Here is a 14,470-nt window from a genome sequence, read left to right as displayed (position 1 = left end):
TCCTGCAAGTTGTGGCCATCCGAATTTGTTCCTGCAAGTTGTGGCCATCCGAATTTGTTCCTGCAAGTTGTGCATCGGAGCAACTCCAATGGGGCGACCCATTAAAGGGGACCAACGTTGCGTATCCAAACGGACGCGTGTTCGTTTTTTGTCCGCACCCGTTCCCGGCCCATTTTTTAGCCTGATTTGCGTCGGTGCGGACACGCGACGGACGCGCGCGCGGTCGCCTACTCTTGTCCCCGGGCCCGCTGGTCTGTGGCACATTGGCCTCCCTCCTCCTGGCCAACAAGCAACCCTCGCCCCCCGTCGCCTCCGTCACCGACGCCGCCGCCCATTTTTGCGGCAACTCTTCCAGCTGCCGCCGCCTCCACATCCGCCCAGCAACGCCGCCCCTGCCCCCAGTCGCCCGCGGCCGCCGTTTTGCCGCCGGGGAGCAAACTGGTTCCCGCCGCCATTTCCCCCACCGCACAGCCGCCCGCGACCAAGAAGACGCCTCGCCGCCCCCGCCACATACGACCGGCACGCTCGTCGGACGCTGTCACACTCGTCGGATGCCGGCAGGGCAGCTAGCTGGTCTGTGCGCGCCGCGTCTCCCCTCGTCGGCCGTCTCCTTCTTCGACGCCCGCAAGTTGTTCGACAGTTTGCCAAGGTACGAAAATGGACTCCGCCGACGAGTTCTTTTTCCACAATTTCATTTGCGACTCCGACGATTCGTCGTCCCACGACGAGGAGGAGATATTGGCTGCCGTGTTGGTCCATCACCACCTCAACAACCAGCGGCTGTTGTTCCGTGGCTCCATTCCGGGCCACCTTCCGGCGTTGAATCGTAACCGAGAGAGTGGGCATTTCCTTCTCTGGAAGGACTACTTTGATACAACAAACCCGTTGTTCAAACATCACAAATTCCGCCGCCAGTTCCGTATGAGTAGGCATGTTTTCAACCGTATTAGAGAGGGAGTGGTCGGCTATGATGACTACTTCGAGTGCAAAGAGGATGCCGTCGGCAAGATTGGTTTCTCCTCTTATCAGAAATGCACTGCCGCCATCCGAATGCTTGCATACGGAGTGCCCGGTGATCTCATTGACGAGTACGTCCGTATGAGCGAGTCTACATGCCTAGAGTCCCTGTATAAGTTCTGCAAGGCTGTGATTGATGTGTTTGGCCCTGAGTACTTGAGAGAGCCGACAGCTGCAGATACAGCCCGTTTGTTGGCGATGAATGCTAGCAGGGGCTTCCCGGGGATGCTTGGCAGCATAGACTGCATGCACTGGGAGTGGAAGAACTGCCCTTCTGCTTGGCAAGGGCAGTATAAGAGACATGTCAGGGCTTGCACTGTCATACTAGAGGCCGTGGCGTCTCAAGATCTCTGGATCTGGCACTCTTTCTTTGGCATGGCTGGATCACACAATGATATCAACGTGCTTCAGCACTCGCTGGTGTTTGCTAGGCTTGCCGAAGGCAACAGCCCACTGGTGAACTTTATTGTCAACGGCCACAACTACGACAAAGGGTACTATTTGGGTGACGGTATCTATCCTCAGTGGACCACTATTGTAAAGACAATACCCAATCCTGTTGGAGAGAAAAGAAAAAGATTTGCCCAAGAGCAAGAAAGTGCTAGAAAGGATGTCGAGCGTGCCTTTGGTGTTTTGCAATCTCGATGGGGCATCGTTCGGTATCCTGCTAATACTTGGAGCACGCAGAAACTATGGGAGGTGATGACTGCTTGTGTGATCATGCAGAATATGATCGTAGAAGACGAGCGCCCGGAACGTCTGTACGATCAAGGCTTTCAGTTTCAGGGTGAGAATGTTGTGCCTGAGCATGGAGTAGCGGCAACGTTTGAGCAGTTCACTCAGTTTCATGAAGACATGCGTGATTGGGAAACTCACGTGCAACTGCAAAATGATTTGGTTGAGCATATGTGGACTCATGTTGGCAACCAGTAGGTGCGTCTTCTTTTATTCGTTTGCAAAACTATGTGAAACATTTTTATTTTTATTTGGCCTGTAAACTATACTATTTATTTGGGCGGACTATTTTGTTTGTTAAATTTTCATTTCATAATATGTTGAATGCAATGCAAAATTGGGCGGCCAGCCGGACACACCTGTACATATGGGTCGGCGCGTTGAGCGCGCTGCCGACCCATATGAAAAACAGGACGGACGCCGGGCGGGCGGCCGACTCAAACGGATAAAAAACGGACGAAATCGCTGTCCGTTTGAGTCGGCCTGTTGGAGTTGCTCTCATAAAGAGCCATTGTTACTCTCTGCTGCTCTCCTGAGGAAAGGTTAAAAGTGAAAACTAGTACTACAGTATGATGCTCTGCTCTGGTGGGTAGTCAGAGGCACTAACTACAGTCGCAGTGCAATTATCACCAGCTTTGCCATTCATTGTGCTGTAGCCCGCAGCTGCAGAGGGCCCTGTGGAGCTACAGTACCATGTTGCATCGACATAAGGACGGGCGCAGGTAGGCAAGCCTAAGCGCTGGACAGTACGGGTGCTACAGGCAAAACGCCAAGGGTATCCAATGCGCCCGGAAACTCATAGCGGTAGGATATGCCTCCCACGCGCTCCCCTCCCATGCCCGTCCCCGCGCCGCCGGCGGCGGCGGTGGCTCCCCCTGCGCCGACCACGGATTCGCCTCCTGGTTCATGCCCCTGCCTCCGCCTCCGGTTGGTTGTCCGGGGGCGGTCGCGCTGCTGCGGAGATCTTTTCTTCTCCTGCGTTCATCCTCCCTGCCACGGCCAGATCCAGTTTCAACGAGCTACGACCAGGACGGTGTCTTGGACTCCGTGGAGTTTGTCCCTGACTCGCAACCGCCCGTGGCGTCGGTCCGGGCTGCGGTTGGGTCGGCTCAAGCCCCTCCTCCTGCGCATGCCGCGCGCCTTGAAGTTCCGGTCGGTGGAGGCATTAACTGCTCGGGTGCGGAGCAGCTGGCCGCCTCCATCCCTCCTACCTCTGGTGCGCCTTCTATGCCGGCGATACGGTCCGACGCGGGGCGCGAGGCTGAGGTGACCGGAGGCTGGCAGCTCGTCGCGTCGCGTAAAGGCCCGCGCAGTCCGGCTTTGGCCGCCCCGGCATTCAAGCCGGCGCCCATCCCCCGATGGCTCCTAGGCCGGTGCTGTAGGTGTCTCCACCGCGGGCATAGGGCTGAGGCGTGTCGTGACCCGCTGCGCTGTTCACGCTGCCTCCAGAATGGCCATAAATCTCGTGGTTGCAAGAACCAGTGGAAGCCATTAAGCTTGCTGGACTCCCCCGGAGTGCCTCCACCCCCTCTCCCTCGGCTTGCCGCTGTTGCTGTCCAAGTAGCAGCTCCTCGCTCTGGTCGTGGCTGGGAGAATCCTCTGCTGCCTACTGCAACCTCTCCGGCCACGATGCTCCGCCTCGGTGATGCGTCGCTCCGTCCGGAGGAGGACTACGTCGTCGTCCCTGCAACGCCTGAGATGCAGGCTGAGTCTGCTCTCCTCTCCACCAACGGGGCAGTTGCCTGGCTAGAAGGCGCCAGGCAGGACGTCTCCTGCCAGCAGGTGGCCTCCGAGCTGGCAAAGGCCTTGGGGGCACGCCAGACTGATGTCGAAGTCGTCAAGCACTACCCCGAGCAGTTCTTCGTCCGCTTCACGTTCCAGCACCACTGCGCCCTGGCGGTCTCCCTTGGCCATCTTCCTGGCGCTGGCTACCTCATCTATGTGAGGGAGTGTCGGCTCGAGGCGCACGCCGACAACGAGGACCAGCTACACCATGTTCGCCTATGCTTGGAGGGCGTCCCACTACACGGATGGAACAACTACGTCGCCACCTTTCTCATCGGCCGTGGCTGCTCCCTCGACTACATCGAGCAGCGCTCTCTGAAGAAGGAAGACACGAGGGACATGGCGCTCTGGGCGTGGACGGCCGACCCCAACACCATCCCCAAGGTCAAGTGGCTCACACTCCCTCCGCGTGGTCACCGCCGTCGGGGGCGCCGTGGGCTTCGGCATCGCGTCCTCATTCATCTTGACCTCCATGAAGACCACACCAAGGCGCGCGACGACGACAACAACCCACCTCCGCCGGAAGTCCACGAGTTCACTTGCTACCGCAAGAGGGTCGATGGCACCTACATCCCAAGGGAGCGTCAGCAACCACGGGGTGGTGCCGCTCGGCGCCCTGACAGGCGTGATGATGACGATGACCGCGACGGCCGACGGGGTCGAGATGGTGGCCGTGCTCGGGAGGGTTGGGGCGCCGGGGTGCGTCGCTCGCCCTCCCGCAACGCGCGCGATCGCCAGCGCGACGAGGGCCAGGACCGCACCAGAGAGCGCGTCGGTGGCCGTCGGCGTGATGGAGGCGTCCCTAGCAGCGCGCTGGCCCCTTCTTCGGCTGGCGCTGCTCCTGCTGTTCTGCGCGGCTCTGGGTCGGGCAGCGGCGTGGCTGCGCGCGCCCTGGAGCTGCTGGCCATTCAGAGGCCGGTGCTGACTGATGGTCGTGGCCGTAGCCCGGCGCGGCAGCTCTCGCCGCGCTCCGCCAGGCGCCGTTCTCAGGATGAGCGAACCCCGCCAGTGTCGCCCCCGCTCTCCCCGACCTCGGTGTTGCCCCCCAGCCCCGTTTCAAAGCGTGCTGAAACTTCACGCTCTCCTCTGCTGCAAGAGGCACCCAACCAGCCGTTGCTCCAGCTGTGCTCGCCAGTTTCGCTTCAAAGGCCTCTGCTCTCGCCTTCCAGGCCGCCGGGGTTTCAGACATCTCCTACGCCGCCGCTGGCTTGCGACGGCCCCTTGCAGCGCACCCCCTCACCGGTGCATGGTGCGCAAGCCAAGGCCACTGAAGATCTCCTGGAGCCTCTCTTCGAGGTGAGGCAGCAGAGCATTTTTGCCACGCCTCCATCACCACCCCCACGGCCTCCCACAGCTCGCCGGAAGACGTTGGCTGGTGTGCACATATCCAGGAAGGGAGGCTCTCGCTCCAGAGGAACAAACGTACTGGTGCAAGTGTTGCTACGATGCCAGCGACCAAAGTCGCCGAGAAGATGGTCTGCCGCACGCTCGGGATCACCAGAGATGGCAAAGATGTGACGGAGGCAACTCTGAAAGAGTTCACTTCCAAGTTCAAGGACCAGCTAGCTCCAGAGGTGATTATGGCCATGAGGGAGTTCTTTCATCTGGATGACCCAGCAGTCAAAGGCGTCGAGGACGCACTGATTGAGCATGGTGAAGAGGGAGCACTGGAGCTTGCTCAAGAGGGAGGTGTAGCTATCCAGGATGCTTGAGGTTCCTAGTTTGTCTGTTAGGGTACTACGGATCCTTATGTTAGTCCACCCTCTTAGTGCTCCATGGGGTGATCTGTGTGCTGTTCGTGTTGTGGGTGTCGGAGTAATTGGACACGGGTATCCCGAAGACGGCAAGACAATATTTCAAGACATCGGGGCTAGCAAAGCCCCTCAGTCCGACTACCCGGCTGCTCCTGCCGGCTCCCCGTCCGACTGCTCTGCCCGGCCGGCTGCCGGCTGCCGACTGCGCCCACCAGCCGGCTGCCGACTACGCCAACCAGCCGGCTGCCGACTGCAGCCCAACTCGACATCGACAAGACACCGACGAGACGGTCGTACCCGAGCACTATTCATGTGTCACCCCAGCCATCATGTATAGTGTCCCTTGTCCCCTGGCACTATTCATGAAGTGACCTAGGGGACAAGCATGACATGCACCATGCCTTGCTCCCATACCTCTACATAGCTTAGATAGTAAGCTAGCCTCACACTATAAAAGGAGACACACATCCATCCATCCAGGGGATGGACACACACAACACACTCACTCTCACGCACACTCACGGCCATGAGCATGGCCGGCCACTAGCGTGCCCTATATGCATATACCAGATCAGATGCACTTGGCACTGATCTCAGATACAGCTCCAGGAGCAACCCTGTACCAGATATACCACAGATACACAGACATGCAGGAGTAGGGGTATTATCTCTCCGGAGAGCCCCGAACCTGGGTAAATTAGCGCGTGCTTCTCGCATACCCGCTCCCGGTCCTATCAGCAGCAGTCTTACCCTCACACTAAGCCCTTGTGGCATCTGTCGCCTCACACCCCCCCCCCCCGTGAGAATACCACGACAGTTGGCGCCCACCGTGGGGCGGTACTATGCTACCGCGCTGCTGCTGGTTTCGCAGTCCGGGCGGGACCGTCTTCGTCATCATCACCGCGGCGTCGCGCCGTCCCTCCGATAGCGGTCGGGGGCTCGACATCGACATCGCCCCCGGAGTGGCCGCGAGGGCGGCGCGTCCTCACCGTCGGCCTCACCATCTTTATCATCACCGCGACGTCGCCTCCGTCTCTCCGGCACCGGTCGGGGGCTCGACACCGCCATGCCCCGGCGCGACCGTGCGGGACGGCGCGTCCGCGTCGTTGGCCTCGGCATCGCCGGCCGTCCGTCGCGGCTCCGCGGATACTCTGCACCGCGCGCCTCACCAACAAGCGCCCGCGGCCCAGCGTCCCGCTGTCCAGGCAGCAGCGGCGCTGCTCAGCGTCGTTGCCAAGTTCGGCCAGTGCGCGCTCGTCTTCCTCCTGCTGCTCCATGCTCATCCTCGTACATGAGTGCCCACGCTGCGCTTGCTCCAGCTCACTTCCATACAAAAGCCAGATAATGGCCGTATACAGCCTGTACACTACCCAGACCATGGTCGTACTCGTACACCACTCCTACAATTCTCAGACGATGGCTCTCTGCCCATACTCCGTCCACGGCAGTGCGCCCGCTCCGCCGCACCACTTCGCGCTCCGGCCGGCTGCACCACCTCCACGCGCTGCTCAGGAGCCCCTGCCGTGGCGACCTCCTCGTCGTCTCCAGCCCCGCACGCGCGCAGTCCCGCGCCCGTCCGCGACCAGCCGTCCGCGCCCCTGTGGCCCGCGGCCGTCCCGGCCGCTTGCTGCTCCGCCCGCCCGCGGCGGCTCGTTCCCCCTCCGGTGCGCTGCTCCGCCTCCGTCCACACCAAGTGGGCGCCCCGGGCCCCGCCCCACAAACCGCACGGTCGGCCTCATCCCCACGCGCGGCTCGCCTCCACGCGGCTTCACCCTCGACCGTGCTCGGTCCCGACGCGCCCGACTGCCCGTCCGGCCGGCTCCGGGTTCCCCGCCCCAGCGGCCGGGAAGCCGCCCTGCGCCCCGTTGCCGTCTCCACCAACCGCGCCCATCGGCGCCTCCGCACGGCCCGTGCCGACTCCCGCTCGCCCCGCGCCGGCTTTGCGCCTCCGCGGCCGGCTCCGCCTGCTCCGCCGGGCCGCCTCCTCGCACCGGCTCGGCCGCGCGCGCTTGCCCCACCTCGAGCCCGGCCGCGTCCGGCTCCCCCTGCCGCCCCGCGCCCAGCCGCGTCCGGTGAGCGTCGCCTCCACCTGCGACCGGGTCGCCTCCTGCGCGCCACCACGCTGGCTCCGCCCCGCATGCGCGTGGCGCCTCCGGCCACCGCTCCCCTACCCTACCGGCCTCCACGCCAGGCTCCGGCAGCTTGCCGACTCCGCCCCGACTCGGACGGCCGGCTCCGCCGCTTGCCGGCTCCGCCCCGACTCGAACGGCCGGCTCCGCCGCTTGCCGGCTCCACCGCCGGCCGGCTTCGCCCACCACCCGGCCGTCCTGGCTGGCCGCCGGCTCCCCGCTCGCCTGCTGCTGGTTCCCACATCCAGCTGTCCAGGGCCGGCTGGAGAAGAAAAGAGAAAGGGCCGATTGCCCGACGTGAGGCAAAAGAGAAAAAAGAAAGGTCAAGCCCGACTGCCCATGGCCAAAAAAAAAAGAAGAAGAGAGAGAGAGAAAGAAGTCGGCTGGGATAAAGAGAAGAAAAGAAACACCCGGATGATTCGTCCGCTTGCTTCGCCACTCGGACGGTCAGTCGTGACCCACGCTGTCGGCAGTGCCAAGCCGGCTGGTCTTCCTCCTGCTCCGGCGGCACACCCAGCGGGTGCGCTGACGCGCCCCCGCGAGGAGAGAAGACAAAGTAGTCGCCGGGAGATCCGGCCCGACTGCTCAGCAGTCAGCCCGAATCTCGGGGGCTACACCCAGCGGGTGCGCTGACGCGCCCCCGCGAAGAAGAAGAAGACAAAGTAGTCGCCGGGAGATCCGGCCCGACTGCTCAGCAGTCGGCCCGAATCTCGGGGGCTACACCCAGCGGGTGCGCTGACGCGCCCCCGCGAGGAAGAAGACAAAGTAGTCGCCGGGAGATCCGGCCCGACTGCTCAGCAGTCGGCCCGAATCTCGGGGGCTACACCCAGCGGGTGCGCTGACGCGCCCCCGCGAGGAAAGAAGACAAAGTAGCTGCCGGAAGATCCGGCCCGACTGCTCAGCAGTCGGCCCGAATCTCGGGGGCTACACCCAGTGGGTGCGCTGGCGCGCCCCCACGGAAGATTGCAGACAAGAGAAGAGTTTTGTCCGGTTGCCAGCAGCCGGCAGAAGAAGAAAAAGGGCGCCGCAAGTTACCTCGCCGCCTGGCCGGTCGAGCCTGACCGGCCGCGACCCCTTCGAGCACCTAGGGTCTCGGAGGCCACACCCAGCGGGTGCGCCGGCGCGCTCCGCGCGTGCCGTGCCGCGCCGGCTATCTTTGATAACCTCTGCCGCGACTACATGAAAATCAATGTGAGCTCCTCACCCGCATATTTTTTCACCGCAAGTGCACGGATAACCTCGAGCAATGCTCGGGGGCTATCTCCGCATTTTATTACAGTTGCATCACTGTTCGCCCCGGCGCCAGCCAGAGTTGGCCCGGGGGCTGGCCGCTTGGCCTGAGACGTTAGTTCCCGCAGACGGCTTAGTAGCGTGCGCGGTACGAAAGGCCCACTCTTAGTCACAGACCGCAGAGCGGCTGTCCGACTGGCAAGAGTGAACGCTGGAGGCCACCCACGCGAAAAACGTCCGGGAAGAAAAACGCTTCGGGCGACCCGACCGTTTTCTTTATGAGTATCTACTCGGTTAAATTCGCTCCCAGAGTCTGAGTATTGTACACTCCACTCCGCGGCCCACTCTCAGCCACAGACCGCAGAGCGGCTGTCCGGCAAGCAAGAGCATAAGCCAAAGAGCGGAGGGAACATGAAAAAGATTGAAGGGGGCTCGGACGAAACCGAGTCGGCACCCTCCGCATAAAACTTGCAGTGCTAAAAAGCAATCATTTGATATATCTGCGTGGACTAACTTTGTCTTTTGCATGATCATTTCCATGAACACTCGCGAAAAAACCTCCGCCCGACTTTGCCAAGTTGCCCGGAGGCTTGGGGGCTACTGTCGGAGTAATTGGGACACGGGTATCCCGAAGACGGCAAGACAATATTTCAAGACATCGGGGCTAGCAAAGCCCCTCAGTCCGACTGCCCGGCTGCTCCTGCCGGCTCCCCGTCCGACTGCTCTGCCCGGCCGGCTGCCGGCTGCCGACTGCGCCCACCAGCCGGCTGCCGACTGCAGCCCGACCCGACATCGACAAGACACCGACGAGACGGCCGTACCCGAGCACTATTCACGTGTCACCCCAGCCATCATGTATAGTGTCCCTTGTCCCCTGGCACTATTCATGAAGTGACCTAGGGGACAAGCATGACATGCACCATGCCTTGCTCCCAAACCTCCACATAGCTTAGATAGTAAGCTAGCCTCACACTATAAAAGGAGACACACATCCATCCATCCAGGGGATGGACACACACAACACACTCACTCTCACGCACACTCACGGCCATGAGCATGGCCGGCCACTAGCGTGCCCTATATGCATATACCAGATCAGATGCACTTGGCACTGATCTCAGATACAGCTCCAGGAGCAACCCTGTACCAGATATACCACAGATACACAGACATGCAGGAGTAGGGGTATTATCTCTCCGGAGAGCCCCGAACCTGGGTAATTTAGCGCGTGCTTCTCGCATACCCGCTCCCGGTCCTATCAGCAGCAGTCTTACCCTCACACTAAGCCCTTGTGGCATCTGTCGCCTCACACCCCCCCCCCCCGTGAGAATACCACGACAGTGGGTGTGCGTTGTATCAGGTGTGATAGTGTTGTGGGTGCTCGCTGTTTCATGAGAGAAAAATCATGCACTTTGGTTGTCGGTCTGCTGTGTTGTTTTGCTGACGCTGGAGTAGCTCTCCTCTGCCTGATGACCGTGCACAGCTGTTGTCGCTGCCAAAGGTCTTGTGTTTTTTGGTGTGACCCATGACGACACAGCCCATCAACACGTTAAGTTGGAATGTTCGCGGTCTAAACAACCCGGCGCGGAGGTCAACTGTTAGTGCGACGATTGCAGCCTCCTCATGCCAGCTTGTATGTTTGCAAGAGACTAAGCTTGGCTGCGTTGATAAATTCGTTGCTGCCTTCCTTGGTGGTAATAGGCTTCAAGGCTTTGCGCAACGCCCGGCTCTGGGGACTAGGGGAGGGATTCTGCTACTTTGGGATGGCACGGTCCTCGACGTCTCCGATATCACTGCATCGACCTATTGCCTCTCTGGTACGGTTCGTGCCCGTGCGACTGACGTCTGTTTTAGGGTCACCTCCGTTTATGGGCCAACTGACCACGCCTGCAAAGATGCGTTTTTTGCCGAGCTTATCTCCCACAAGCCTCCTAATGGGACTGCATGGCTGGCCCTTGGGGATTTCAACCAAATTTTCCGTGCACGTGACAAAAACAAGAGAATCTTCAACCGGCGTAGGATCAATCGCTTTCGGGCTGCGTTACAATCTTGTGAGCTCAAGGAAATTCACCTCCAGAATTGGCGCTTCACCTAGAGCAACGAGCGGGACAACCCAAATCTCTGCAAGCTTGACTCCTTCTTCTGTAACGCGGAGTGGGATATGACCTTCAGCACCCATGTCCTACATGCTCTGTCATCTTCACTTTCCGACCATTTCCCCCTGCTGCTTGCTGATGATAAAGGGCCCAGAAGGCCTCGATCCTTCAAGTTTGAAAACTTCTGGGCTTCTTTGCCTGGCTTCTCCGAGGTAGTGCAAAAGGCCTGGGACGAGCGAGTCGGGCACTCGGAGCCGTATCAAGTGTTGTACCATAAGCTAAAAAAACTGCGATCCGACTATCTGAGTGGAGCAAGAACTTGTTCTCCAAGGCTAAGGTTCAGCTCCATGCGGCCCTGCTTGTGATTCTCCACCTCGACATCGCGCAAGAGGAAAGGGCTCTCTCTCCTGAGGAGCGAGACTTGCGCACGAGACTCAAGCGGAGGGTGATTAGCTTGGCGGTACTTGAGAGGTCTAGGAAGAGTCAATGTGCTCGGTTGGCAAATTTGAAGCATGGGGATGCAAACACAAAATTCTTCCACCGACGCATCAATGCCAGAAGGAGGAAAAATCACATTCACCGGATCAAACATGTGCATGGGTGGGTGACCGAACACAAGGAAAAAGAGAAGATCATACATTCCCACTTCACAGAGATCATGGGTACAGGATGCAGTAGCAACAAAGACTTCAACTGGGAGGAGCTTCGAATAGAGACCCATGACTTGCACTACCTGGGCAACACCATCACAGAAGATGAGGTTTGGGGGGCCATAAAGGAGATGCCTAGTGATAAGGCGCCCGGTCCGGATGGCTTCACAGGGATCTTCTTCAAGAAGTGTTGGGGCATCATCAAGCTTTCGGTCATGAGGGTCATCCAGTGTTTTGACTCTCTCCACACCTCCAACCTGCATTGGTTGAATTCCGCCAATGTTGTGCTATTGCCCAAAAAGGAGGGTGCGGAAGGCATCTCTGATTACAGACCTATCAGTCTCATCCACGCCATCGCAAGAATAATTGCCAAGGTCCTTTCGCTCCGGCTGGCTCCACACATGGACTGCCTTGTCTCCAACGCCCAAAGTGCATTCATAAAGAGGCGTAGCATACATGGCAACTTCATGTGCGTGCATAATTTTGCTAGGCGCTTACACAAGTGCAAGACCCCGTCACTCCTTTTCAAGCTGGACATAAGAAAGGCTTTTGACTCCGTCAAGTGGGGCTACATGTTAGATCTCCTTCAGCGTTTGGGTTTCCCGGATAGGTTCCGGGCTTGGATTGCCGCACTCCTATCCTCGTCATCGTCTCGTGTTCTCTTAAATGGCATCCCCGGCCCTCCCATTAAGCATGGGAAGGGGTTTCGGCAGGGGGACCCCATTTCCCCCCTGCTTTTCGTCATCGCGATTGATCCGCTGCATAAGATTCTGGATTTGGCAACCCGGAAAGGCCTTCTTCACAAGATACGTGGGCGGGGGCCTACGGTGAGAACCTCCATATATGCGGATGCTGCTGCTGTTTTTCTGGCTCCTATCAAAAGGGATGTTGACAATCTTGCTTCCATCTTGAGAGGCTTTGGTGAAGTGACAGGTCTATGCACCAACTTTCAGAAAAGCTCCGTTGTGCCAATTCGATGTAGTCATCTTAATCTTGGGAACACTCTTCAGTGCTTGCCTGCAACTCGTGCTACTTTCCTGGTGAAGTATCTTGGCTGCCTCTCTCTGTTTGGCAGCTCAGAAAGGTGGATTTCCAATATCTTGAGGACAAGGCGGCGAGCAAATTGGCCACTTGGGACGGCCAAAATATCACTACCATCGGCCGCACGGCACTTGTCAAATCGGTCATTTCATCCCAAGCGATCTACTCAATCACGCCTCTCATTGTGCCGCCAAGTACCCTCAGCAACCTAAATAAGTTGGAGAGGTCGTTCCTATGGTACGGTGCGGATAAGACAACGGGAGCCAAGTGCAAAGTCAATTGGAAAATAGTTTGTAGGCCAAAGGAATATGGTGGCCTGGGGGTACTCAACACCGAAAATTTTTCGCGGGCTTTACGTCTTCGTTGGCTATGGTATGAATGGAAGGAGCCCCACAAGCCTTGGGTGGGGTTTGGTAACCCTTGCACCGCCGAGGACCTCGAGTTTTTCTACGCCTCTACATCTATCACTGTGGGTGACGGTGCAAAAACACCGTTCTGGGACTCCCCTTGGCTATTTGGGCGGAAACCCATGGATATTGCTCCATTAATCTACGAGGCATCAAGGAGAAAGAATTGGAAGGTGCGTGAAGCCCTCAATGAGAATGCATGGATTCTCAAAATCAATCCAAACACTGTTATCTCCATTCGCCACATTAGCGAATTCTTCACTCTTTGGATGCTTGTTCATGACTTCCCCCTTGACGACCAAGCCGAAGACGACATTACTTGGAAGCACGCGAACGATGGGATCTACTCGGCGGCCACTGCGTACAAGGCTCTGTTCCTTGGATTGACTCTCTCTCTCCCATGGACCGTATGGTTTGGAAGGCTTGGGCACCCCCTAAGGTTAAATTCTTTGCGTGGCTTGCCCTGCAAGACCGAATTTGGACCGCCGATCGTCTGGAGAAGCGTGGTTGGGTCAATTGTGGTCTTTGTCCACTATGCAACAGAGAGCAAGAAACGGGGCCACACCTCTTCTTCAAGTGTCGTTACACTCTTAGGCTTTGGAGATCTATCATCGAGAAGCTTGGGCTACCTCACATCAACATTCCCGATTGGCATCTTGATGAATCCGTCAAGGAGTGGTGGGTCAAGCGTACCGATGACCGAAACCCGAATTGGCATGCCATGTCCTCTCTCGTCATGCTCACCTCTTGGACCATTTGGAACTAGCGAAATGCTAGGGTATTTCGGCAAAAATTTGCGCCACCGCCTATTCTCCTCCAAACCATCATTGGTGAGGCAAAGTTATGGGTTACTGCCGACGCCAAGAAGCTAGGGACTATCATTGTGTGTGAGTAATTGTCATGTCGCTTGTATGGGGTGTCCTGTAAAAATCTAAACTCTATTCTCTCCTTATTTAATAGATGAGGCAAATCTTATGCCTCTGTTTCGAAAAAAAATGCGCCCGGAGAAAGGAGAATGGAGGACTCTTGACTTCAGCGTCATTCATCGCTTGCGACTTCAATAGATCAGCAACTTGAACAAGGATCACCAACATCTTTTCCCAAGGGTCGTTTCAGTTTTTCTCCGGGAGAGCGATTTACCTTTTTTTACATCAAATAAATAGACAAGCACAAGAAATAAATGGGGGCCTGCAAATTTCCCCTTTCGCCCCTCCACTCTTTGGGAGCTGGTTCCACCACACGGAAGCTAACCATAATGATCTATGGTCTATTCGCGGTATATGATTTTTTTTGAAGATTGAAATAGGAAGAACACATAATTGTGAGAAAGAGGCCTTTTTTGCTTTCAAGAGTACAAAATTTCTTATTTTTCTTTATAACAAACATGTTCTAACCGCGTGTAAATTTTTGTGAAGCTACAAATGTTACAAACAAATACAATATAAGCCTTGTAGGGCACAATTTTTTCCTAGGTCACAAATCACAACACATATTGTTTCTTCACAAAATTTTGTGTATGCATATAAAAGACATGAACATGTGTGTTGTCAAAAAACATTCAGTTTTTTTCTGTTTGAGGACAACATATTGAACATTTGCATAATTGCCCTCTTGTGTACAGTATGA

This window comes from Triticum aestivum, chromosome 3D (assembly GCF_018294505.1).
Source record: "Triticum aestivum cultivar Chinese Spring chromosome 3D, IWGSC CS RefSeq v2.1, whole genome shotgun sequence".
NCBI lineage: Eukaryota > Viridiplantae > Streptophyta > Magnoliopsida > Poales > Poaceae > Triticum > Triticum aestivum.
This window is presented reverse-complemented; position numbering follows the sequence as displayed.